The 27,191-nt window shown below is 43.6% G+C and overlaps 1 pseudogene; it reads left to right on the top strand.

The window, feature by feature from the left end:
• The window catches only part of LOC121438887, a 43,891-nt pseudogene that overhangs the window by 12,282 nt on the left and 4,418 nt on the right, over positions 1 to 27,191 (top strand).

The following is a 27,191-nucleotide window of genomic DNA, read 5'->3' as shown; positions in this document are numbered from 1 at the left end:
AGGGCAGACCTGCAGTTGAATCTAAGCTGCCCTACGTCAGAGGTCCACAGCTGTCAGTCTTTACAGTGTCCATGAGCTGGGACGTTTCCGCTAGTGCTGCCTTTCCCGTTCTGTGGTGAGGATGGATGTCTGTAATCTAAGTGTCTAGTACTGCAGCTCGTCTATCACAGGCTATGACAAGTGCTCAGTGCGTGACTCTAAGTCACTCTCTTAAGTCTCGGCATTTTGTAGATCTTGTTCTACTTTAATAAGCTTGTTTACTTATTCATTAAAGCATGTTCTATACTTTTGCTTTTAGAGCCAAATGCTCAAGAAATGGAGGACATCTATGGTCTGAATGGTCAAATTCAGCTTTTCTGAGAGCTCATGTGCCCAAGGATGTGAAGCTGATCCTTTTTGGCCACTCCATAGGCAGCTATATTGTTCTTCGGGTCAAGAAGGATGCCCCTGAGCTGCCCGTAAGTATGCCTGAGAAGGTGACTGTGGGTACCTGATTGTTGCCTTACAAAAAGCCTCATCTTTCCTTTGCTTTTTTGTAGAGCAGAAAGAGGGATGTATAGTGGCTGCCTTTATCTTTGTCTGTTGCTAAAGACCTGTGTTTAAGAAATTTCCATAATGTTCCCGTGAATGATGGTGGGAAAGACAGAGATTTTTCTAAGTGAATATCTTTCAGTCTAAGGTTCTCTGGAATTCTAGTGTTATATTTAACTTGCTCTCTTTTATGAAACAATATTTAAGAACATGTAGCATGTGCAGGACTCTGTCTGTATTGAGAGCGTGTTTTGAAAATAGGCATGGGCTGGGGAGAAGGCTCAGCAGTTGAGACCGCACTCCTAGAGCATCCAGTGTGAGTCCCAGCACCCACACGGTGGTTCTCAACAGTCCGTATACAGCTCCAGGGATCCTGTGCCCTCCGGCCTTGACAGGCACTGCATGCAGCTGGTCCCAAAAATTGAAATAAGAAAATATTCCTGTCTATCTTAAGAAGCAAAATGATGTGTCATCATCACTGACAGGTAATACCTGTCTTTCAGGAACACACTAAGTGTTAGTAAGTATAGATTCTTGTCTGTTCTGTATTTTCTAGCCATTTTTAGACATGTATGCAGCTTTCATTCAGAAATACTTTCTTTATCTGTCTTTATGTTTGTTGTCCTGATGTTGGGGATGGATTCAGGGCCTAGTGCATGAGGGACAAGCATCTTCCACTGAGCTACACCCACAGCTGCCAACATCTGGTTCTTAAGTGTGGCTGTGTATTATACATTGACATTGACATCACAGAGTAAAAGTTAAAGTACCCTCAATAGGAAGTGTACTCTTTAAGAGCCTTAAAGGCATGCCTTCACTCATGTATCATGAAATGACCCATTGAGTGGGTACAATTACAAGATAATTGATGTCTTCATTTGGCACGCATGGGTATAAAATCACTCTTGTGCCATCTTGAGGACGCCCCAGGGGACAAGGCATGGTTCTGAGCTAAGAGCCTGGAGTCCCATGGATGAGACAGCTAAGTGAGAGGAAGGGATCCCTTCACAGCAGCCCCGTCCATGAATATTTTCACTCCGTGTGATGAAATATCTCCAGCAGGGTCTTGGATCCCACTAGGAATTTGCCTCCTTTCCTGCCAGCTCGCTGCGCTCAGTGCTCAAACCAGCACTTGGAAAGAGCACAACTATGGTCTCCCTGTTTCTAACACCGAATGGATTTTAATTTTCTCCTTTTGGATATAAGAAAATATGTTTTTATGTCTAAGCGTGAACGCAGGAAACTGAAGACAGTGCTCTTGTCATTGGACTCTTGCTCCTCCTCAGTTGAGGTATTTCTTTCCAGATGTGGTGCTTCAGTCAGAGAGCAGCTTTACCTTCGGTGTTGGCCTTGGTGTGACTTACAGCCTCCTTTCTGCTCATGTCATTCCTCTTACCCGATAGGCGGCTGCCATCTTTCCCGTGCCAGGCCCACATGTGAGTGCTCCTATCACACAGTCCCCGTGAGCTCTGGCTCTTGCCAGTCACTTAGGCTCAAATATTTTTCGTCATCTTTTGTTTGCATGAATTTGAAGAAGTCATTGAGTCTCTGGCCTTAGTTTTCCCATCAACACATTGGAAATAATTATGTGTTCTTCAATGATTTTCTAAAGAATTATGCAAAATATTAAGAGCGTTGCCAGGGATTTTAAAGTTCTAAGCAAGTATTACTACTATTGTTGTTATGGAAGTAACAGTGAACTTGCTTCAATCACTATGCTAACTGCTATATTGGCTACCTACTGCTATATACCAGGTTGTCCAAGACTAGAAGTGTAAATGGTACACATTTGTATCTCAGTTTCTGATCAGAAATCTGATCACAGCTTAACTAGGTCCCCGACTGCAGAGCCTTTCACCAGGTGGTAGCCATGTATCGTTCCAGGGTCGCAGTCTCCTGTGAACACGTGAATTAAGATAGTGATGGGAAGGGATGGGAAGAGGGGAGGAGGAAAGGGAAAAACATGAGGACAACGTAATCCGTCTGTAAAGATGGACGGTGATAGAGTTCCCAAGAGCGGTGAAAACTGTATTTGATGGGGCTGGAGAGATGGCTCGGTGAGGAGAGTGCCTGCTCCACAGGCATGAGGACCCGAGTTTAGATCTCCAGCTCCTACACAAAATCCAGGTGTAACCCAGCTCTATGGGAGCAGGGAAGGTAGATCGCTGGAGCTTGTCAGCCCACCAACCTCAACAAATCAGTGAGCTTCAGACTCAGTGACAGTGTCTCCAAACCTAAGATGGAGCACAGTTGAGAAAGAACCAGCATCAACCTCTGCCCTCACATGTACATGCATACACATGCACATACATGCATGCCCATATACCACATACACACAGAAGAGACACACAGACTTGCATGTCTAAACAGTAAATAATGTGTATGACTGTACATGCAAGGCACCTTTGGGGAGGGAGGGAGTCATCGCTACGATTTTGTGTTTTCATTAGTCAAAGGCTTTATCTGAGGCTAGAGAGATGGGTCAGCAGTGAGAAAATGTTTGTAATCTTGCAGAGTATTTGGGTTCAGTTCCCAGAAGCCTCGTGGTAGCTCCCGACCCTCTGTAACTCTAGATCAGGGATCTGATGCCTTCTTCTGACCTTTGCAGGCACCAGGCATGTGCATGCTATAAATGCAGGGGAAAACTCATACAAATAAATAAATCTTTTTTTGAAAAACTTTATCTGCTTTCAATTATCTGCATTGTTGAAATTCTCCACCACCACTTCCCACCCCTCAACCATTAAACACCTGGGCCTGTTAATCTGGTCGTGTGATCCATGCCAAAGTGTTGAAATTTCAGTGTCTCACTGACGACGCGGTCCCAGCATGCCTGAAGTTAACATGACATGCTCCATTTGAGATGCACTTGACAATCAAGTGAGTTTGTGGAAGCCAGAGTGTTGCAAGCCCTAATCATTTGCCAAAACTAAGTTAGCTGTTATGTTTTATAACATATGAAGTGTGATAATAAGAAACTTCTGTTTCCATCTCTTCTGTTATTTTACTGGAATTTTGACTCCCATAAGATTTTGAGGGCACATTTGCAGTTTACTAGCTGGTTGGGGTGGTTTGGTTTTCTTAGGTTTAGCTCTTGGCAATAGTTTTGTGTAATTACTGACAACTTTGTTCTTAAAACATTTGAAGAGACTTATTGCATAATGCAATATTGTCTGACCTATAGTTTCAAACAGTGCAAAATAACTGTATCTTTTAAAATCTGGAATTAAATTTTTATTTCTCTCTTTAGTTGAGTTTGATGTATGAAAATATAGAAATAGAAGTTTGACAAATATTCACAATTGTCTTTAGACCCATAGTGTCTTAGATCAGAGATGAGATTAATTGACAGTCATCTTCGTTTTATATGAAAAAAAATAAGAGAAAGGGGTCTCATTGGGATTCAGCCTCATCTGGAGCCCAATCTTGAAGTGGGATGCACTTCTGTTAGCTGTGTTTATAGAGGGTCTGGAAAGGTGTCTGATGTCCTTCAGCCTTTGGGTGATAGACTATAGTGTGTGCCTACAGTGTGCATGGCTGAATTCATGTCCGCTAAAGGGTAGAAACCCTGCAGGTGCCCTAGCAGTAGCAATCTTACCCTATTTTCTAGAACCTGCTTTCTCAGCATGAACCCTCTGCATGTTAAAAAGGTGTCTTCCAATTGGTTATTTCCATAAAGTCAAGATTAGGACTTACCTGGGCTGTGGACTGAGTTGTAACATGATGTCAGTTACCTTCACATTTGGCGACAGCATCCTCTGGGAGGAGCAGATCCTCTGCAAGTTTGTCTTGTGTTCTTTGGCGCTCCCTGGGGAAGGTGCACGGTAGCAGACAGCTGACCTCTTCTGAACCGCAAAAGTGTCTTCCTCTACCTCCAGATAGCTTTAACTCGGTAATGTGCAGCACGCTAGTCCAGGGGCAGCAAAGCCTTGTCCCGTGCCTGGTGGTTACTCTGCTTTCTTCATCAAGGACCATGGAGCAGAGAGGAGGTTTACTTACAGATTCTGAGCAGCAATAGTTACTGTAATCCTGGTGGTGCTGTGCTAGATACAATGTAGTCAAGAGATTTTGCTTGTCCCCAGAACATGTTTAGGGAACTGTGAATTTTCATTGTTTTTCAAAATGCATCCTAGCAGCCGGGCAGTGGTGGTGCACAGCTTTAATCCCAGCACTCAAGGAAGCAGAGGCAGGCGGATCTCTGGGAGTTCGAAGCCAGTCTGGTCTATAAGAGCTAGTTCCAGGACAGCTAGAACAGTTACACAGAGAAACCCTGTCTTGAAAAACAAAACAAAAAAAAAAAAAGCTATGTCCTGTCTGTCTATGTTAGAGCTTTTCTGTCTCCTCTCAGTACTAGGAGCCATTTCTCTACTTAAAACCCATTGCTCCTGTCACGACTATGTGCAGAAGAAACTGACAGCCGGGTTATAACTTGTGTCAGTAAAGACAAACAGTGTCGGCCTAAGGATAGCAGAGGAGAACTGGCAAAATGAAGGGCATGGGTGCCGTTACAGTTTAGAGACTCTTTTTTCCTCTCTGTTTCTGCTTGTTTTTCTTTTCTGGGTGTTTTCATTTTCGTTTTGACAGGGTCTGACTTGCTATCCTAGAGCTTTCATAGCCCAGACAGTTCTCCTGCTTAAGGCTCTCCAGGGTCGATTGCTGAATGAGCCGCTACACTGGGATCCTGTTTCGTTCTTTGAGAGTTATCAGATATCCTGAATTTTAGACTTCAAATGTGTGACTGCACCTGAGTAGCTAGAAAAAGTTTGCTGAGAGTTAGGATGGCACGTTAGGATATATAATTTGTTGATTTAGGAGTACATCTCCTCCATAATAGAACAAAATAAATTGAGATCTTCTGCCTGCTGTGTGGTTAGCGAGACAGCCTGTGCTGAGCTGTTCTACTCTGCAGGGCCTTCCTGGCCCATCCAATCAGGCGTGCTGTGAGAACCGTGTGTTGCTGTGTTGTGTTCTATTCAGTAGTTAGGCCAACCTTCAGGAAGGCAAGAGGAACGACTGGTGTCCCAGGGGTTGTCGCCAGGGTCCTGTCCCCAGATCTAGTGATAAGAAGTAAACTAGGGAAAATCTGAGAGCATCTGGATGTGTGGAGAGCAGAACCTTCTTCCATCTCAAAATATCAAAACGAGCTTTGTGGCAGGAGTCTCTGAACAGAGCCCTTCTCCACAGCCAGGTATCTGAACAGGCCTCTAGAAGTTCACATCCATGAGACAGAGACAGGGAGTCACTGTGTGCTCTACACAATGAAAGAATTGGCTTCTGTCACTGGCCCCTGAAAGCAGCAATAGCAGGTAAAATGTTGAGTTGGGCTGCAGTGTGATACATCTAACGAGGCCAGTCAGACTTTAACTCCTGCACCTGCAGTGGGGACACACAAACATAGGAGGAATCGTGGGTCATATCAGACGTGCAGTGAACTCATTTCTCACTGAAGAAAATGAAACAGGAAAGAAGGTGCAGTGAAAAGAAAACTACCAGGTAATAGGCGTGATTCCTAGTGCAAGTGAGCAGCACTAAATACAGTGCACAGCAAATTCCCAGTGGAGACTGAATAAAGGGGGCAGAGATGTGTGCACACTCAGGGATTCTTCCATGTGTAAAGGAGGAAGAGTGTGTAGATGTGTGCACACTCGGGGATTGTTCCATTGTGTAAAGGAGGAAGAGTGTGTAGATGTGTGCACACTCAGGGATTGTTCTTGTGTAAAGAGGAAGAGTGTGTAGATGTGTGCACACTCAGGGATTGTTCTTGTGTAAAGAGGAAGAGTGTGTAGATGTGTGCACACTCAGGGATTGTTCTTGTGTAAAGAGGAAGAGTGTGTAGATGTGCACACTCAGGGATTGTTCCATTGTGTAAAGAGGAAGAGTGTGTAGGTGTGTGCACACTCAGGGATTGTCCCATTGTGTAAAGGAGGAAGAGTGTGTAGATGTGTGCACACTGGAGAGATTGTTTCATTGTGTAAAGGAGGAAGAGTGTGTAGGTGTGTGAACACTCAGGGATTGTTCTTGTGTAAAGGAGGAAGAGTGTGTAGATGTGCACACTCAGGGATTGTTCTTGTGTAAAGGAGGAAGAGTGTAGATGTGCACACTCAGGGATTGTTCTTGTGTAAAGAGGAAGAGTGTGTAGATGTTGCACACTCAGGGATTGTTCTTGTGTAAAGAGGAAGAGTGTGTAGGTGTGTGCACACTCAGGGATTGTTCCATTGTGTAAAGGAGGAAGAGTGTGTAGATGTGCACACTCAGGGATTGTTCCATTGTGTAAAGGAGGAAGAATGTGTAGATGTGCACACTCAGGGATTGTTCTTGTGTAAAGGAGGAAGAGTGTGTAGATGTGCACACTCGGGGATTGTTCCATTGTGTAAAGGAGGAAGAGTGTGTAGATGTGCACACTCAGGGATTGTTCCATTGTGTAAAGGAGGAAGAGTGTGTAGATGTGCACACTCAGGGATTGTTCCATTGTGTAAAGAGGAAGAGTGTGTAGATGTGTGCACACTGGAGAGATTGTTCCATTGTGTAAAGGAGGAAGAGTGTGTAGATGTGTGAACCCTCAGGGATTGTTCTTGTGTAAAGGAGGAAGAGTGTGTAGATGTGCACACTCAGGGATTGTTCCATTGTGTAAAGGAGGAAGAGTGTGTAGATGTGCACACTCAGGGATTGTTCTTGTGTAAAGGCGGAAGAGTGTGTAGATGTGCACACTCAGGGATTGTTCTTGTGTAAAGAGGAAGAGTATGTAGATGTGTGCACACTCAGGGATTGTTCTTGTGTAAAGAGGAAGAGTGTGTAGATGTGTGCACACTCAGGGATTGTTCCATTGTGGAAAGAGGAAGAGTGTGTAGGTGTGTGCACACTCAGGGATTGTTCCATTGTGTAAAGGAGGAAGAGTGTGTAGATGTGCACACTCAGGGATTGTTCCATTGTGTAAAGAGGAAGAGTGTGTAGATGCGCACACTCAGGGATTGTTCCATTGTGTAAAGAGGAAGAGTGTATAGATGTGTGCACACTCAGGGATTGTTCCATTGTGTAAAGAGGAAGAGTGTGTAGATGTGTGCACACTCAGGGATTGTTCCATTGTGTAAAGGAGGAAGAGTTTGTAGATGTGCACACTCAGGGATTGTTCCATTGTGTAAAGGAGGAAGAGTGTGTAGATGTGTGCACACTCAGGGATTGTTCCATTGTGTAAAGGAGGAAGCAAGAAAAGTGCAGAAAACACAGTTTCCTTCCAGACTATCACCCACACTTCCCGCACACCCTGCGATGTTGCCGTGGGTTACAGTGTGGATGGGATGACTGTCCACAGTTGCACAGGCATGGGGACAAGCCCGAGTGAAAAGGCTTAGTTCTTGCTTGTGGTAAAGGTCCTGTGAGGATGGGCGGTCCCTGTGCAGTTCTCTCTGAACAGTCTTACTCCAGAATCCAAACTGAGGGGCTCGGTCTGGCATGTTCTGGCATCATGGAGAGCATAGAAAGGGGTGGGCTGCACTCTAAAGTCTCTCTCTGAAGGTGACACTTCTCCCCACAGTCCAGGGCAAGTCACCTGACCAGGGTTTGGCCCATGAGGCTAGAATGTCTAATGCTCTCCTGAGAGAAGAAATCATTTATAAATGTCCAAACAGCACTTGAAGAAATAGAACAGCCTGTATTTATATTGTAATCTAGGTATTTATTGCCAGACATTTGTTTCTCATTTTACAAGTGTGTGCTGCTATCTCAGGTTCCATTCTGGAATGTATATCTAATTGTGAGTTAAGGTAAAAGTTCTGAAAGCCATTCATCCAGGCTAGGATAGCACAGAAGCTGAGAGAAGGGAAAGGAGGACGCGAGAGGTGCCCTGATGTGCAGGTGAAGAGCCCTGGCTCCCTGCCATTCATTCCTCAAGAAATGGAGTGAGTTCCCTCTCCACTTTGCTTTAGCCTGGGCACCTGACCTGCTTTCAGCAAGTCACTGCAGTGACTCGACCTTCTGTTTCCTTCGTCTCAGTAGGCAGCTGCCATATTAAAAGTCTAGCTACTCTGGCATCGCCTGGCTCGCCACAGGAGAGGGTCCCCAGGCACTTGGCAAAGCAGCTCCTAGTGCAATGTGCGCTGCACCTGGTCAGCTGATCCAGGGTCCACACAGCTATCCAGTCCCTTTAGACACTGTGTGCTGCGTCAGTGCCCAGCTGATCCAGGAGCCACACGGTTATCCAGCTGAGCCTGTCAGAATTCCTCACCTGCAAAGACCCGAGATAGAGCGGTATTCCACAGTGACAGTTAGCTGAAATAAAGTGATGTAAAGTGACAGCTGGTTAAGAAGATGAGGTGGAAAGCATCCCATTGCTGGAATTACCCTGCAGAGTACGCTGTTAGTGAAATAAGAGAAGGAAGCTGCAGAATGTGGAGCAATAGATATAAATCTAAAAGCCAAGGAGAAAAATTAATACAGGAATTACAGATCTGGTTGAGGAAACATTTTTTTAATTTTTCTGTTTTTATTTTTGTGTATGTGAGCGCTTTGCCTGCATGTGCCTCTGCCTACCATATGCATGTAGTGCCAGAGAAGATCAGAAGAGGGCGCTGTATCTGCTGGAACTGGAGTTGCAGTCCCTTGTGAGCTGCCATGTGTGCTGGAAGTCAGATCCTCTGCAAGAGCAGCTGTTTCCTTAAATTAAAGGTGTTTATGTTGTTTCCTCAATACCTGAGTTCTTCAAGGACTCGGCGTTTTAAGGGGAGTAGGTGAATGCTTCTTTGCAGGGAGTTTGGGGAGATTTTGGAGGAATCAGAGCTTGGGTGAATGTTCTCTAGGTGGAAGGTGGCATCGAGGCCCAGCTAAGGGCAGAAGGTGAACTGAAAACAGGGTGAGACTTGCAGACTTGGGATGGCATCTGGGACAGTGCAATGCAGGCTCCTGACCCCACAGAAGCAGTGCAGTAGCTGAGACTGTCTCCATGTGATCACTAGTGAGTCCTGGTGTGAAAACCGTGATCAGAGTCAGCCGTGAATCCTCTGCTTGTGAAAGACTTGGCGTTAGAAAACAATAAATCTGTTCTGGGGAAAGTTTGTGTTAAATGTGGTAGAGTGCTGGTTTTCCAGTGTCTTGTCACACTCTGATTGGTTTTTAAATACTTTTTACATTTTAATTTACGTATGTGTCTGAGCATGCAAATGTGTGTGGTTGCAGATGCCAGCACTGCAGGCATGCAGAGGTCAGAGGGCAGATAGTAGGGTCCATACACTCCACACTGCACACACATGGAGGTCAGAGGGCGGCTAGTTGGCGTCATTACGTTCCTTGCACTGTGTGGGCTGCAGGGATAGAACTCAGGTCATCAGGCTTGGCCACAGGTGCCTTTACTCACTGAGCAATCTTGCCAGATTCCGTATGTATTTGTTTGTGTGTGTGCACACATATTGTCTTCTCTGAATCTCTCAGACTACTTTGTTGAACACTGGACACATGGAAAATTTCAGCTTTTCAACTTTAGCAATTGTTAGCTGTCTGAATATTTTTGCAAATCCTGAAACTGCTTTCAAAGTGGAAATTTTATGTGGTCTTTTTTTTTTTCGTCTTTTCTTAACTCAAGCACTATTTAATATATTTTTCTCAAACTTTGCAAAAAAAATCACCTTTGGACTGAAACTAAGAATGGAAAATTTCACCACAAAAGGCTAATTTTTTGGAAAGCTGCAAGAAAGTGAACATGGGTTTATAATAGAACATTCTTCATGCGCGTCAGCATCGGCGCTTTACCGCATATCTTCACGCAGGGCTTCTGAGCATCCAGATCTAAGTATATATTTACTGTCAGGTGTAGAGCTTCCCTCAGCCTGCCAGCTCTGGGTGAGCTGTTCCTCAAAGGGGAGACAAGACAAGCAAAGTGGCTGCTGGTGGAGCACATGTAGTGTTTACTAACTTTTTGTGATGCCACTTTCTGGTATAGGAGGAATTATTTTTATTTCTGAGGATATCAAATACCTTAAGTTTTTAAAGCCTTAAAAATTCTGTTTCATAAAAAATGTTAAATTAGCAATTAACAAAGAAGTTCTTTTTCCTTCTCCTTCTACATAGCTTACCATATGTTTCACTGAGGTGTTGCAGTCCTGAATATGCTTGGGTTTTGTTTGTTCATAACAGGCTTTTTCTTCCAGGCCACCAGCCAGCTCCCAAATAATGACACAGAGACTTTTTATTAGTTATGAATGCGCAGCCTTATCTTATCTCTTATTTTAATCTGTTTCTCTCTATCTAGGTTTTGCCTCAGGGCTTTTTACCTTCTTTTCTTTCTCTATATCTTACTTTCCCGCTGTCTCCATGTCTATCTGGCAGCTGCCTGGCTTCTGATTCGTAGAGTGTTCCTCTCTTTCTCTCTGTTCTCTTCTCTCTCCCTAGCCTAGAATTCTCCTCCTACTTATTCTCTGACTTCCAGCCCAGCCTATCCCTTTCCTGCCCAACAACTTTTTATCAGCCCAATCAAGTGCCTTAGACAGGCAAGGTGAAACAAATTCAACACATTGTTACATAATGAAACAAATGCACCATAAACAAATGTTACACCTCCTACATCATTAACAAAGGAAGAAGAAACAACTGTAAGACACCTTCACAGAGTTAAAGGAATATTCCACAGCATAAACAAATGTAATACATCTTTGCCTAGTTAAAATAATATTCTGCTACATTTGTTTTTGTTTTAATACAGTCCTAGTCTAAAATCCAGGCTGCCTGGAAGTCACTATGTAGCTCACCTTATGCTGAGACTCACGGTGCTCCTCCTGCCTCAGCACCATGAGGACTGAGATTACAGGTATGGTCTATTAAATATGGTTCTGAATCCACCTTTAAAGTCCTTAGATTCCCTTAGCCAGGGCCTAATTTCCTTCCTTAAAATAAAGTGATCATCCACATGTAGCTGATGGCTGACTTCCATCATTCAACTTGAGATGTCAGTGTGCTGAGGCAGGAGAATGACTGTGAGTTAGAGGCTAACACAGTGAGTTCCTGGCAGTCTGAGCTATACATTCAGACCCTGTTTCAAATGAAATAAAAAATAAAAAAATGGAATATTCAGCAAGCTTATAGCAGTATATGCCATTATATAGGGCAAGGAATAAGCTTTTAAAAAGCTTTTCTTCATTGATAATTTTACATTTTTATTATGAAATTTTTCAAAGTTTAAAAAATCCTTTTTATAAAATTAAGATACTTAATTTAACTTGAAATTTTCAAAAACAAAATAATTATATAGTGACTCTATAAAAACCCATTATCCATAGTATTATAGCTACTAATATTTAATTATTTTCATCTCATTTTTTATTAGTATCTTGAGTAAATTGCATTCTTTATGGTATTTAATCCTTATATTTGTTTTATTCTGTATCTAAAGTAATGGATATAATCTATGTTTTGATTTTTGTTGTACTCATAATTTATTTTTAAAGTATTTTTTCTTTAAATTGTTTTCTAATTATAAAAGTTATGATATTTTCAAATTTCAGAAAGATGGGGGAAACATGCAAAAATAAAGGTAGAGAATCATTCAGAGGGACGTCACACAGTGTACAGCTGGCCGCTTTTCTAATGCAGCAAGTGGCTTCCTAAAACCATGTAGAAATGGCCAAGGGAACTATAATGAGAGCTGCCTGCGGTTGATCAGGAGATGTCTGCAGCAGAGTTGCTGATTTGCCTCTTACCTTAAAGATTACTGATTTGGGCCAGCAAGATGGCTCAACAGGTAAAGGCTTCTAGGCCTGACAACTAAGCCTCAGCTCTGGAAACCACATGATAGAAGGAGAGGATTCCAAGAGGCTGTGCTCTGACTTGTGGCATGCACACACACATGCACACTCATGTACACACACACACAGATAAATAAAAATTACTTTAAAGCTAGCATGTCCTATATACCTGTGCTTAGAACAAAGAAAATGATGTAGTACACTCTGTTCATTTTAGTTAATGGAGAGAAAAAAGAAAAATTTGAGCTCTTTTAACATTCTTGCTTTTAGAATGTTAAAATATGTTTCAAGTATACAATTCTCTTGTGGCTATTTATAGTAGTGTTAATAAGTCTCTTTGCTGTAGCCATTGTAGCTACAGTAAATGCTGGAGGAATGTTCTTTAATCCTTTCAACAACTTGAAGAGGTTTTTATGATCAAGTTCATACGGGAGGAACTGGAGACTCTGAAGGACCTTGATTGTTGCTCAGGTCCAGTGAGGAGCAGTGCTAGGACTGGACCCATCATGTGTTTACCCGCCAAGCTTAGTACCTAACCTCGTACTAGAAAGGGCTTCTAGAAGTTCATGAAAAAATAGCAAGCTCTCAGATAAAGATACAAAAGACAGCAGCAGATATGGACCTGAGAACTATAACAACTATGATAATACATACCTGCCACAGTGTGTGAAGTGATGCTTACCCAGTTAGTGTCTGTAGAGTGACGGGTACCTACCGTGTCTGGTCAGTGACGCTCTGCAGTGTATTATGGAGCCCAGGACATTTTGACAGTGAACACAGAGACCCCAGAGACTTATGGCTGCTGTCCCTGGAGTGATGACTGTCTTGTTTTCACTGTGTTCTATAATGACCCCATATTATTAGGGGAAAGTTTCTGTAAAGGGTGTTCAAACCCTTAAACTTCACTAATCCATTATTTTGAATCTCTGTAAGAAGACTATATTCTCGGATACGGAAAATGCTCCTGAGCCAGTGTATCATCCACTGTAACAAAGCCCAGACATATCCATGCTTCCTGCTGGCTCCTTTGTCGGGCTTATAGCTTGGGCCTAGTTTTTTCACGGGCATAGAACAGAAGCTGACTCCTGCCAGTTTGAAGGTGGGGTCCTACATATTCCTATATATTCCCGAAGGAAGACCCGCCTTCCTTTTCTTCTAATAGAAATAAAGTACACGCGTGACAGTCCTGTCAGCAGCTACTGCTGGCTACTGTCAGTGTTGTGAGCACCACTGGCTCCTTCTCTTCATGTAAGGACCCTGACACCTGCCTTGACTAAGGGAACATCTGTCTGTTGTCAGGAGAGAAGGCACAGATCGGCAGAGCATGTGTGTCTCAGTCAGTGTTCTGTTGCTGTGAAGAGACATCATGACCACAGCAAATCTTATAAAGGAAAACATTTCTTTAGGGTGGCTTACAGTTCAGAGGTTTCATCCATTATCGTCATGGTTGGAGGCATGGCAGTGTGCAGGCGGACATGGTGCTCGAGGGGTAGGGTTCTACATCTGGATCCTCAAGAAGCAAAAGAGAGCCATACCTGGTGTAGCTTGAATATCTGAAGCCTCAAAGTCCACCCCAGTGACTCATTTCCTCCAACAAGTCTGCACCTACTCCAGTAAGGCCACACCTCCCAATAGTACCACTCCCTATGGACTCATGGGAGCCATATTTATTCAAACCACCACAATATGTAAAGAAGCCATTCTAATTTAACTCCTAAAACTTTGGCCTTAGACTAGGTAAAAATTTAATTTACACAAATCAAACTTTTGTACAAAATACAGTGACATGGAAGAAGGAAGTGAGCAGGAGTGTGGTGGGCAGACCCCGAGTGTCCACCTGTGGTCTCATGTCCACTACTCACGCCCATGTTTATATGTCACTTCCTCCCTGCTTACAGTTCTAATCAACAAAATGCAATGTAAGATGGCAGGGGTTGTGTGATTTACATACCCAAGGTGACACCCTGTCCTGCTGAAGCCTGTCCCTCTGACTATTTGGAAAGCAAACTGCCATGCTCTTAGCTGTCCTGCTTCTGTGGCAAGGGATTACAGCAGCTTCTAGAAGCTAAAGGCAACCTTGAGCCAATAGCCAAGAAAATCTGGAGCCCTGTGTCCTACAATGCAAGGAGCTGACTCCTGACGACAGCTTTAGTTGACAGCTTTAGTGATCCCTGACCCTTTCCCAGTCAAGCCTCATGTGAGGTCCCTGTCCCAGCTGACACCTTGATTACAGTCTGAGAGGTCATAGGCAGAGGACCCAGCTAAAGTCATACCCAGACTCTTCACCTGCACACACTGAAATAACACATGTATTAGTTCAATATGCAAAGGCTTTAATGGCTTGTTCAGTAGCAGTAGATGAAGAATAAAGAGCAAAGTAAAGGAATGAGATCTACTGCGTGATTTCTCTGCAGAGAGCCCCATCTCTTAGGCCCGTCAGGACACAGTATATCAACACCTCTGTTAACTGCAGCTTCCCCAGCTTCTCTCAGCCTGCCACTCCTCACCCCTCTGCCCTGCCTAGCCTCCTCTCAGCATTCTTCTCTGCTGCCTTACGTTGCTCTACTGGCGATGCCTCCCTGCCTCCAGAGAACCCTAACGGTTGGGAAGCATACCTTCAGATGGTCTGCCTTGTCATTGGCTTTTGAGGTCCAACAAAACCACAAGTAGAGGTGAGATTGGCATCTTCACTCGGCTGAGTTAACACAGGCCTTGTCTGACAAACAGATAGCCATATTCAGATCTCACTCGACCATGAGAGTCATAGTGCTAGAATAATACGAGACCCTGGGAGATAAGTGAGTGGCCCACGCGATAAGGCAGGATACAGTGTTTGTGAACTCCTTCGCAATTAGCTGGCTATAGACTTGAAAAGTACAGCTTGCACAGTGACACTCCATAGACATCTACAGACGCTCAGCTTGTGGATTCTCAGTACATGCAACACACCTGTCAGGACAGAGAGAAAGAGGAAGTGAGTGGAAACAGATGCACAGAACTCCACGAAAGCTTCTGGTGTTCATTCTTTCTGTAGCTCATGGAGACAGGAAATGCGATGTGGCCTCCGAAGAAGGGAGAGGGAGGTCGCTACCACATTAGCAGCACTCACTTCTCGCTTGTGTGGAAAATCTGTGGACAGTATGCTGCGGAGACCACGAAATAATTCCCGGAAGTGGAAACAGCCTAGGGGGCACCAAGTGAAGGACACCTTATAAGAATAATAAGTGATCACCTTGAGATGGAACATTCCAGGTCTTCCAGGTCAGCTTCCTTGTAGTGCACAGGCAAGAAGAAAGATTCCCAAGTTCCAGGAAGGGAACACTGACGGCCGAGGGAGACACCTGAGCCTAGTGGCAGACTGTCGGGAGCCTAGTGGCAGACTGTCGGGAGCCTAGGGTACCTCGTCTCTACCATATAACTTTTGTTCCTTGAGCCTCATCAGATTTCCAGAAACTTTCTCAACTCTTTGGCACAGTTCTCTACATTTCCCCTTTGTCTGGGGTTTGACCCTTGCATTAGGCTCGGCACAATGGGTTTGGTTTGGTTTGGTTTGGGGGGGATTTCTAAGTAGTGTTTCCCCTGATTTTTGAACTGCTCTCATCTGGAAGATTGTGTACCAAGAGTCTACTGCCCTATGCCCACCTGTGCCGTTTCCGGGTGTTGACTGGCTTCAGGGTCTGGCAAGCCTGTCTGATGAAGTGTATGCAGTCTGGGTGTTTCATTCTGTTGGACAATTGGGGTTTCCTGTGGAAAGTTTAGGATCTCCAGGCTACCCCCAGTATTGCATCTTATGGTGGTTTTCATGGACTATTGCCGCTTTTACTATGGACACTGGCATTCTGGCATAGTGAGAATTCTGTTTCCTGGATTTCTCCTTATTCATGTAACACTTTAAGAAAAGATTTCCTCCATTCATCTTATGCCCTGGCCATCTCCTGCTTTTTAGTTCTATATGAAGGGAAATAAGTTCCCTCAGCTTTATTTTCTGGTTCATCTAATAAAGCTTTTGGTTTCGGCATTCATGCTAAAAGTTTCTAAGGAATTCCTTGTTCTTTGTTCCTCCTGTGGATTTCATCATGGATCTCAGGAAAGTAGAGTTTTGAAGTTTTGTCTTGCACTGTCTCCACTTCAGATTCACTTTTTCAGGTTTTATTTTTCTTGATCTGTTCCAATCAAAGTCGCCCTCAGCCGTTCAATGCTCCTGCATCATTTCTCCACAGAGAAGGATGAGGCACTGGAAAGGCTTAGGTCGCATTTTGTTGGGAGAGCGCTTTGTTAGCTGCTCGGCTTCACCGGAAAGTGAAGCGGGTGCCCTGACCTCTTAGAGTCTGTCCCTCCCTTGCGTACTGTCTGTGTGGTGTGGTTCTCATCTTCTAGAGCCACTGTCTTTCCCTGGGAGAGGGGGTCTCGAACCCTCTTGTCTGAATGCAGTGCTAGATGCCAACAGTCCAGAGGGCGAGTGTTGACTAAGAGAATCTTGGAATCCAGAGGAAGCTTTTGCTTCCTTCCTGCTGTTCTGTGTTGTGCACCCAGATCTCAGAGTTTTTCTCTTTTCTTTATTTTAAAACAATACCTTACTTTGTAGCCTTGGCTTGCCTGAAACTTGCTATGTGGCTCAGGCTGGCCCTGAATTTGTGGTGGTCTTTCTGCTTCTGCTTGCCAAGTGCTCAGATGACGCACTTATACCATCACACCTGTGTTCTTCTGTTTCTAGACAGAGTAAATGACCCGGCTGTGCTTAGCTAGCAGAGCCTCCCTACGCGGACAGTGGTTGAGGTAGGTATTCTGGAGGACGGGCTGCCTCTTCACTGAGCTTTCATTTATTTAGTTAACAAAGCTATAGAGAAACTTAAGAAAATTTGCATGCTTCATTTCTGTTAGGTTCCCTTCTATTGTGTGTGTGAGTGAGTGAGTGAGTGTGAGAGAGAGAGACAGAGACAGAGAGACAGAGACAGAGAAATCTTCCTTGAACTCATTTAACAGAAATGTAGTTTTCTTGGATTGGAGATATATATTTTTTTCTTTACTAGTTCCTAAGACTTTCATACAATGTGTTTTGGTCATGTTGACTCCTTACCCCCTAAATCTCACTAGATCCACCCCCTCTTCCCTACTCATCCAGATTTTTATCCTTTAAAACACTAAATCAAGACCAATATGTGTTACCCAAATATTCTTGGATATGTTCTCTTCCACTGGAACGTAGCTGACATGAAAGGGCTGTGCTGCTAAGAAAAAAAATCTGACTCACCCTATCCTAAAAGATAGCAATTGCCAATAGCTCTATGGCTAGGGATGGGATTTCATGCCCAGATCCCTTCTCTAAGCTGTGATTTGGTCCCCCTTGAGATTGGCCAAGTCTTACATATGCTGTCGCAATACCTGTGAGTAGCAGCTCTGCTGTGCCCATAAGACACAGCCTCTGACTCTTACACTGCTTCTTCCCTGCTTCCTGACAATCCTGCCTGCTAATCTCTGCTGTCAGCAGGAGGACTGCTTCTAATCTAGTCCTTTCTGTACCCCACTCTTCACCATGCAATGCTGTTTGGCATTTAAGCAAGTCCTCGTTTCTTCTGCTCTTTTGCTGTCTTTCTCTGGGCTTTTTTTGCAATTATTTTGCTCTCTAACTTTAGCTAGTATCTGTTGGTCTACTGTTTCTTTTTGCATTTAAGAGCATAAATTAGTTATTTGGAGGCTTTCTGTCTTTGTGTGAGCTGAACTTGTGAACATGTGGACTTCTGGCCTTCACTGAGAGATGAAGAGGTACAAGTTACCTTCTTGTCAAGGACCCCAAATGTTAGTTAGTATGGTGGCCAACATCAGGCTTCTTTAAAATGACTATGAAGATATCTTGATAATAAAATATTAAAATATTCCATTTAGCAACAGAGTGAATTCTTGCATGCTAACTTACTGTTCTTGACCATTCACACACACACACACACACACACACACACACACACACGCACACACATGCCTACCAGACTCTAATAAAGGCTATCATGCAACTATGAGGATGTTAGTTTCTGTTGTGTCTGCTTTGGTATGCTTTGGAATATAAGGGCACATGCAGTTTCCACAACCCACAGCCATTGACATGAATTAATGAATAGTGATGTGAAGATATTAGAATATGCTGCATGAGAGAGCTCATGGGGCTGGACAAATGTGACGTGGCTTATTACAGACATATCTTTAATTTACTGAATTGTTTGTTTCATGCTCTCACTATTATTAATAGGGATTTCTCAAAGGAGAAGAGAAAATATTTTTACCTCAGAATATAAAAACTGGAAAAGACTACTTGCTAGTGGCATTTGATCTCCGGGTACTTTTCCTAACAAACACACTTTCCACATAGTAACTCTTTTCTACCCATGGAAATACAATCCAGAGAAGGTTTCATAGAAGTTGTGTGAAACTGAAGATAAAGGAGGTATTTGTATCTTTAAAAAAACAGATTGGATTAACTGAGGATATCATTGAATTACTTAGAATCACAGCAAAAAGAGTTTGCTGTGATAATTGTGGCAAGATGTGTTTAATAAAAACAACTTTGTATTCACTTAAAAATGTGAATCAAATCAATGAGAAATATTATCCATGTTTACTAAACAGCTATCCAGAGCCTTTGAATTGTCTTAATTTTGCAGTTCTTGGTTGAAGGTTGCATCGGTAACCACGTATAGTTTTCCCATACAGAATTGTGCATAGCATTGGTATTTTTTTTTTACTAATAAACTGGTGGCCTGTGTCTGTGAGTCAAACATTCTAAAATTAAGAAGTAGACTCAACCCAGGAATGACATCCAGTCCTTTGGGCGGGGGGGGGGGGGGGGGGGCACGTGAGGGCCTTCCCTGGAGTCAGGTGTTCTTTCTATGAGCTCTGCCGGAACTGGGAGAACTCACAAGGTCAGGGAGCCTTAAAAAGAACTAACCTGGATTGTATGGGCCTGGGAAATAAGGCACCTTATAAAGCTGGCGTGTACCACAAATTCAAATTGTTTTTAGTAGTAAAAACTCAGAGTCAACCATCAGGGGTGGAAGCTGAAGATCAAAGAAGCAGGGAGCCCAACCACTAGAGAGTTCTTACCTGTTCTAGTGCTCAGACCAAAGGGGCAATCCTGTCCTCAGACAGCACCTCAGATCCTACCTCAGACTGCATCTGAGCTCCTGTCTCCTCCTGGCTTATATTCCTCTCACCACCCAGCCATATCACTCCTGTCTCCACCTCCCTAGTGCTGTGATCACCTTTGTGTGAGCTCTGTTTCTCTGATAGACTTTATCAGTTTCGTGTAGCCCAGGGTGGCCTTGAACTTACAGAGATCCCTCTGCCTCCATCTCCCAAGTCCTGGGTTTAAAGGTGTGTGACACTGCTGCTTGACCTCTAGTGTTTTAGCTCCGCACTCTGATCTTCAGGCAAGCTTTATTTGTTAAAACACAGACAAACTATCATTTCACGGGGAACCAATGAGGAAAGGGAGCTTCTCCATCGGAGAGACCGGTGAGGGAGAGGGTATTACTGAATGGATCTCAGACAGGCCTTTATTTTCCCCTGACTGAACAGGTCAGATCTCTGGCTTCATCATCACAGCTAGTGTGGGAACTCACATGCTCCTCCGTTCACTTCTGCTTGAGCTTAACCTGTGCGACAACTTTCTATTCCCAAGTTGCAGTCTCTGTCTCATGGGGTCACAGCTTCCCTAACTGATGGCTTTGCCCCTGGCTGAAATGGAACTGGAAAGCCAAGCCCTGTGGCCTCCATTTGGTTTCTGGGTAGCTAGGAGTCCATGAACAGTTTCTATGGCAGAATACTTTGCTACCTGCATTGAGTGCTGAGGCCCTGCCTCTTTTTGTGCCTTTCTGAAACGATGTGGAGGATTCCTCTACCTCACCTTAGTACAGGTTTTTAAAGCATTTTCGTGCACAGTACAGAAATGGTTTTCAATGTCTCTCAGCAGTTAAGTGGGACATAATCTGCAGTGGTTTTCCTAAGGAACCTTTGCTGTGCCGTCAGTGTTTGCTCATGTAGGTGTCCAGTGAATGCCTGTCAGAATCTCCCTGAGGCCTATTGCTAGTAATGGGGCGTAATAGACAAGAGTCTGGGGCTCGGTTTTGTCCTGATCTTTATTTCCTGCAGACAGATACCCTTTGCACATTAACACACCTACACATACACAAACACACACACACACACCCTCTCTGAAGTGAGAGACTGATTTGTGTGTCAATCTGCCCAGCATCTCATATATCAAGGATACTCAATTCAACAAAGGAGTGACCAAGCAGCGAACAGCCAGCAGACCTAATGCATTGCTCTTCTCATTCCAAGTCTCGCCTTTAGAAGACTGGAGTCTAATTTCAAGCAGTGTGTTTCGTTGTCCAGTGGTTGAGGTGTCCTGACTTCACCGCCTTCAGCAAATACTGGATGAAGGGCTCATCATGCCAGCAGCCATTGTTGGCATAGTGAGAACTTTGTTGCTGTAACATGAGGGTAACTTACTGTTGTCACCGCTCCCTGAATGCTGACCCACCTGGAGAGCACCGTTCACCTTGGAGCGGCAGGGGTTTTGTCATAGATGCTCCTGCTGTAGAGCAGCTTGGGAAGGGTGACCAGCTGTGAGCCTGGGAAGTTCCGTGTTCTCAGGGCTTCTCAGTGGCAGTGTCAGGAGGATTCCTTCAGAGAGCTGTGCACCTGAGAGGAGCACTTTGCCTCCCAAGGAAACGAAACATGAGTCATAATGATATAAGCTTAAAGGGTGATCAGGAAACAAAATTTCCCTATCAGTGTTGTAAGCCACATGGATTCTCTGCCAGTATCCTTCTGTTCCTGTAAATTAGCAACTCTGGCCTCCAGTTTAAACACATGCAATGGCCTTTTTCCCTTTACATTTGGATAAGTAAAGTTTAGAAAAATCATGAGATGAAGAATCTCAGCCTTCTTCACATGTGAGTTAGTTTTTTTTTTTTTCATGCTAAATGACTTCTAAGACTTGTATAGATCGCCTGACAATAATGGCAGCAATTGTTTCATCGTGAGGAATCTGATGTTTCCAAATAATAACTATTGCTAAGAAGTTTTTCACTGGTACTATTTTTAACGGTTAGTACCAAAATCACCCTGCTTGGGTTTATGCTTCATACTTGCTACTTTGTAGCTAATCCTCAGTTTTTTCCATCTATGAAAATGAAGAACCTACTTCATAAGGCTGTTTCGTGGATTAAATGAGAAAATGCTTAAAAAGTACGCTTCTGTAATGCCGAGGAAATGATAGACATCACACTGCTGTGCTAAGTGCTTGCCTAATGTGCCCTATTTCTTACTTTCTGATATATGAGATTTTAAAGACAATACTCTCTCAAAAGCAAGCTCTCTGATTAAAATAAAAGTGACATTTGCAGTTTGTGAAGTGCATAGAGACAAGGAAAGCTAATCGCTTGTGTCTCTGAAAGGACACTAAGGACAGGGACACGTGACTTTATGGGAAAAGAAACAAACAGACGGAGATTATTTCTCAGTCTCCACTTTGACTGTTCACAACTTGATTTTTGAAGGCAGGTTTCTATTGCATGTTTTCAAAGGACTGCGGGCAGTTATGGGAGAAGAAAGGCGCTGTGCTGGGTTTTCCTGTCTGCATGGTGTGGAGCAGGAAAGCACACAGTCCCCACTGTGCCAGGCGGTGCCCTAATGAGCAAGTAGTGGGGTGGTGGTGTTCTCTGGACACTGTCAGAGCCTCAGTGTCGTGGTTTCCCTGGTCACCGCATGCAGACGTCACTGTTGCTCCTCAGGGACAATGGATGACCCTGGGAGAAGCTAATAAATGGGGAGATGGATGGAAGGTTTTAAGATTTACTCTACTTTAATGTTAAGTTCTCATTCACATTGATTTTCCAGATGCTGTGAAAAATCACTAAATGTTACACACTGAAATATTTCACAAAAGCCGCACATGAGCATCATGCTCTTTTCCCATGGCCACATCTCAGGATAGTTCTTGACTTCTTTTCTGAATGATTAAATATGTAAATTCAAGAAAAATGACACAAGAATACTGTCACTGACCTGAAACGTAGACAGTATTTAATGTCCTAGTATGAATATTTACTTTTTTCCAAGAAATGTCCAAGAAAACCTGGTTGTGCCTCAATAAGAAAGCTTGACTCTGAGCTAGGCATGGTTGTACATGCTTTAATCCTAGCACAGAGAGGCAGAGGCAGGGTGGTCTCTGTGATTTGGAGGGCAGCCTAATCCATAGTTTCAGGCCATACGGGGCTACATAGTGCACCCTGTACAAAATTAAAAAACAAAACATCATAAAATTACTGGGAACAATGAGATGGCTCAGTGGGTAAAAACACTTGAACCAAATTTCATAGATGGCCCAGATTTGCTCACAGAATCTACATGGTAGGAGAGAACCCATTACCAGGATTTGTTCTCTGACATACACATGTGTGTGTGCATGACCACCTACTTGTGAACACACACACACACACACATGTGCACACACACTCATACCAAATTTAAATGTAAAAATGGTATTTTTGACGTTGACTCTGGTAGGTCTCAGATGAACCTGTTTCTGTAGAGCAGACCCAGCTGGCCAGCAACGATGTGCTTTCTGTAACGAGGCAGTCACCTGAGAACATGGCCTGTCCTGTCAGAGGTCTGGAAAGTGCTCTGCATGAGCTGGGTCAGAAAATTAGGTCCACTTCCTTGGCCTGCGTGGATTTTTTTCTTTTCTAAGTAGGTTTCTATGTGAAGAATAAAAGAAATCTCAACAGGGCTGGAGAGATGGCTCAGAGGTTAAGAGCATTGCCTGCTCTTCCAAAGGTCCTGAGTTCAAGTCCCAGCAACCACATGGTGGCTCACAACCATCTGTAATGGGATCTGGTGCCCTCTTCTGGCCTTCAGGCATACACGCAGACAGAATATTGTATACATAATAAATAAATATTTTTTTAAAAAAGGAAATCTCAACAGTGGCTTTTCCTACCAAACTTAAACTATAAATTCCCTAAAATTATCTTGATGTCTGGAGAAAGTGTGTTTCAACTGAGCAGCAGTGAATTGTTCTCCACAGGCAGAAGGGTGGAGCCTGCCCCATCTATCCTGTACTGGTTGGGACTTCCTGTCCCATCTCCTGAGCACTGGTTGTGACTTCCTGCCCCATCTACTGAGCACTGGTTGTGACTGCCTGTCCCATCTCCTGAGCACTGGTTGTGACTTCCTGCCCCATCTCCTAGCACTGGTTGTGACTTCCTGTCCCATCTCCTGAGCACTGGTTGTGACTTCCTGCCCCATCTCCTAGCACTGGTTGTGACTTCCTGCCCCATCTCCTAGCACTGGTTGTGACTTTCTGCCCCATCTCCTGAGCACTGGTTGTGACTTCCTGTCCCATCTCCTGAGCACTGGTTGTGACTTCCTGTCCCATCTCCTGAGCACTGGTTGTGACTTCCTGTCCCATCTACTGCGCACTGGTTGTGACTTCCTGCCCCATCTCCTAGCACTGGTTGTGACTTCCTGTCCCATCTCCTAGCACTGGTTGTGACTTCCTGTCCCATCTCCTGAGCACTGGTTGTGACTTCCTGTCCCATCTCCTAGCACTGGTTGTGACTTCCTGTCCCATCTCCTAGCACTGGTTGTGACTTCCTGTCCCATCTACTGCGCACTGTTTCTACCGTCTCTGCTCTTGTGTTTTTGCGAGGCAATGAGGCATTCAGAGGAGATTAAGAACTTCCTATTGCTTTGGTTCATTCCCAGGATTTCAGAGCACACTTTAATTCTCAATTTGTTTCGATATAGATCAACCAAATATAACCTGTGGTTGCTGGTGTGTTTAGTTCCCCTTGCATGCAGTTTTGTTTAACATGGGTCACAGTAAAGGATCATGTGTAAAAATAATGGATTGCTTCCTGTTTCTGCCAGCTGATTTGATCAGCCCAGAGTTCCCTTAATCTTGAGGATTACATAACTCATGGGGAATCTGTGCTATACTTTCAGTTTGATGGTAACTGCATTAACCATTTCTAGTCTCTAAATCTCTAAGAAAAACATAGTAAACATAGGTGTCTGATTTTGAAGTTAATGAATGAACTTGGAACTAAAATGAACAGTGGGTTTCTAAACAGGACTCAATTATCAGATGTCTTGGAAAACAGATGGTTTTCACTAATTGTTTGCTCTGGTTTGCTGTAGGCTTACCAGGAAGGCTAAAAGTATTTATTTACAATGTCACCATTTGAAACGTTTGTGATGTGTGTTGTCACTTGTGTGTTTACCTGTGTTCAGAATGAGGTAGCGTGTGGTTTGGTTTTGCTCTCCTAAAGAAAGAGCAATGGTGTGAATGCAGGAAGGAGGTCCTCTGCGTGCTTATTATTTTAACATTTATTTTATTTATAATTATCTGCATATGAGCCTGTGTGGCTATGTGCATGTGAGGGCAGTTCCCTGCTGAGGTCAGAGGAGGACATCAGATCCTCTGGAGCTGGAATTCCAAGGAGTTGTAAGCCACCGGATGTGGGGCTGGGACTTGAACTCTGGTCCGCTGTGAAAGCAGCCAGTATTTTTTCACTGCCAAACCCTCTCTCTTGCCCCCCTTTCTCATTTTTTAATCAAGTTACTTGTTTTCTGGTTATTGATGAATTCCTCATCTGCTTTGGATATTTTCCTCTTATTAGAAGCATGGTTTGTAAACATCTTCTCCTATTCTGTAGATGTCTCTCCACTTACAGCTTGTTCCCCTTCCTGCACAGAGCTCTTTAATTGAATGTAATCCAATTTGATTTTGGCTTTTGTTGCCTACACTTTTTGGAATCGTATCTAAGAAATCCTTGTTCAGACCAACTTCATGAAGATTTTTCTCTCACTTTTCCTTCTAATAGTTTTGTGCTTTTAGGTCTTACAGTTAAACCTTTAATGCTTTTTTAATTTTGCAATGGGATGAGTATTTAATTTCATTGCTCTGCATATGGGTTACCAGTTGTCCCTATTCTAGTCACTACAAGTCTGTCCTTTTCACAGTGTGTATTTCTGACATTTGTCTTTTAAAAATCAAGTATGTGGAGGGCTCCTTGTTTTTTTTTTTAATTTTCATTGTTCATTGTACATGATATTGTCTTGCATAAGGATGTTTTCATACAAGTATATATTGTACACTGGTCATGCTTTGTGTAATTGGCCTAATGCCTTCTATGCTGTTACCATCCTGTTTAGATGACTATAGCTTTGTAGTGTGTTTTGAAGTCAGTTGATGTGATGCAACAGCTTTGCTCTTTTTCTTAAAGACTAGTTTGGATATCTGGTGTGTTCTGTTGCTCTGTACACAGTTTGGCTTTTTTTTAAATTTATTTATTTATTAAAGATTTCTGTCTCTTCCCCGCCACCACCTCCCATTTCCCTCCCCCTCCCCCAATTAAATCCCTCTCTCCTCAGCCCTAAGAGCAATCAGGATTCCCTGCCCTGTGGGAAGTCCAAGGACCGACCACCTCCATCCAGGTCTAGTAAGTTGAGCATCCAAACTGCCTAGGCTCCCACAGAAACCCTTTGCCATTGTTCTTGAGTTCTCAGTAGTCCTCATTGTCCTCTATGTTCAGAGAGTGCGGTTTTATCCCAGGCTTTTTCAGACCCAGGCCAGCTGGCCTTGGTGAGTTCCCAATAGAACATCCCTATTGTCTCAGTGTGTGGGTGACCCCTCGCGGTCCTGAGTTCCTTGCTCGTGCTCTCTCTCCTTCTGCTCCTGATTTGGACCTTGAGATTTCAGTCCGGTGCTCCAATGTGGGTCTCTGTCTCTGTCTCCTTTCATCGCCTGATGAAGGTTAATATTCAGGAGGATGCCTATATGTTTTTCTTTGGGTTCTCCTTCTTATTTAGCTTCTCTAGGATCACTAATTATAGGCTCAATGTCCTTTGTTTATGGCTAGAAAACAAATATGAGTGAGTACATCCCATGCTCCTCTTTTTGGGTCTGGCTTACCTCACTCAGGATAGTGTTTTCTATTTCCATCCATTTGCATACAAAATTCAAGAAGCCCTTGTTTTTTACTGCTGAGTAGTACTCTAATATGTATATATTCCATACTTTCTTCATCCATTTTTCCATTGAAGGGCATCTAGGTTGTTTCCAGGTTCTGGTTATTACAAACAATGCTGCTATGAACATCGTAGAGCATATACTTTTGTTGTATGATAAGGCCTCTCTTGGGTATATTCCCAAGAGTGGCATTGCTGGGTCCAGGGGTAAGTTGATCCCAAATTTCCTGAGAAAGCGCCACACTGCTTTCCAAAGTGGTTGCACAAGTTTGGATTCCCACCAGCAATGGATGACTGTACCCCTTTCTCCACATCCTCTCCAGCAAAGCCTATCATTGGTGTTTTTGATTTTAGCCATTCTGACAGGTGTAAGATGTTATCTTAAAGTTGTCTTGATTTGCATTTCCCTGATCGCTAAGGAAGTTGAGCATGACCTGAAGTGTCTTTTGGCCTTTTGAAGTTCTTCTGTTGAGAATTCTCTGTTCAGCTCAGTGCCCCATTTTATAATTGGGTTGATGAGCATTTTACGGTCTAGTTTTTTGAGATCTTTATATATTTTGGAGATCAGACCGTTGTCAGTTGTGGGGTTGGTGAAGATCTTTTCCCAGTCAGTGGGATGCCTTTGTGTCTTAGCGACAGTGTCCTTTGCTTTACAGAAGCTTCTCAGTCTCAGGATGTCCCATTTATTCAATGAGGTCCTTAATGTTTGTGCTGCTGGGGTTATGCGTAGGAAGTGGTCTCCTGTGCCCATGTGTTGTAGAGTACTTCCAACTTTTTCTTCTATCAGGTTCACGGTGTTCAGAATGATATTGAGGTCGTTAATCCATTTGGACTTGAGTTTTGTGCATGGTGATAGATATGGATCTATTTTCATTCTTCTACAGGTTGACATCCAGTTTTGCC

The sequence above is a fragment of the Microtus oregoni genome, unplaced genomic scaffold, assembly GCF_018167655.1.
Source record: "Microtus oregoni isolate MIOR12 unplaced genomic scaffold, Mior012 000058F_ref0000040, whole genome shotgun sequence".
In the NCBI taxonomy this organism is placed as follows: domain Eukaryota; kingdom Metazoa; phylum Chordata; class Mammalia; order Rodentia; family Cricetidae; genus Microtus; species Microtus oregoni.
This window is presented reverse-complemented; position numbering and strand designations above follow the sequence as displayed.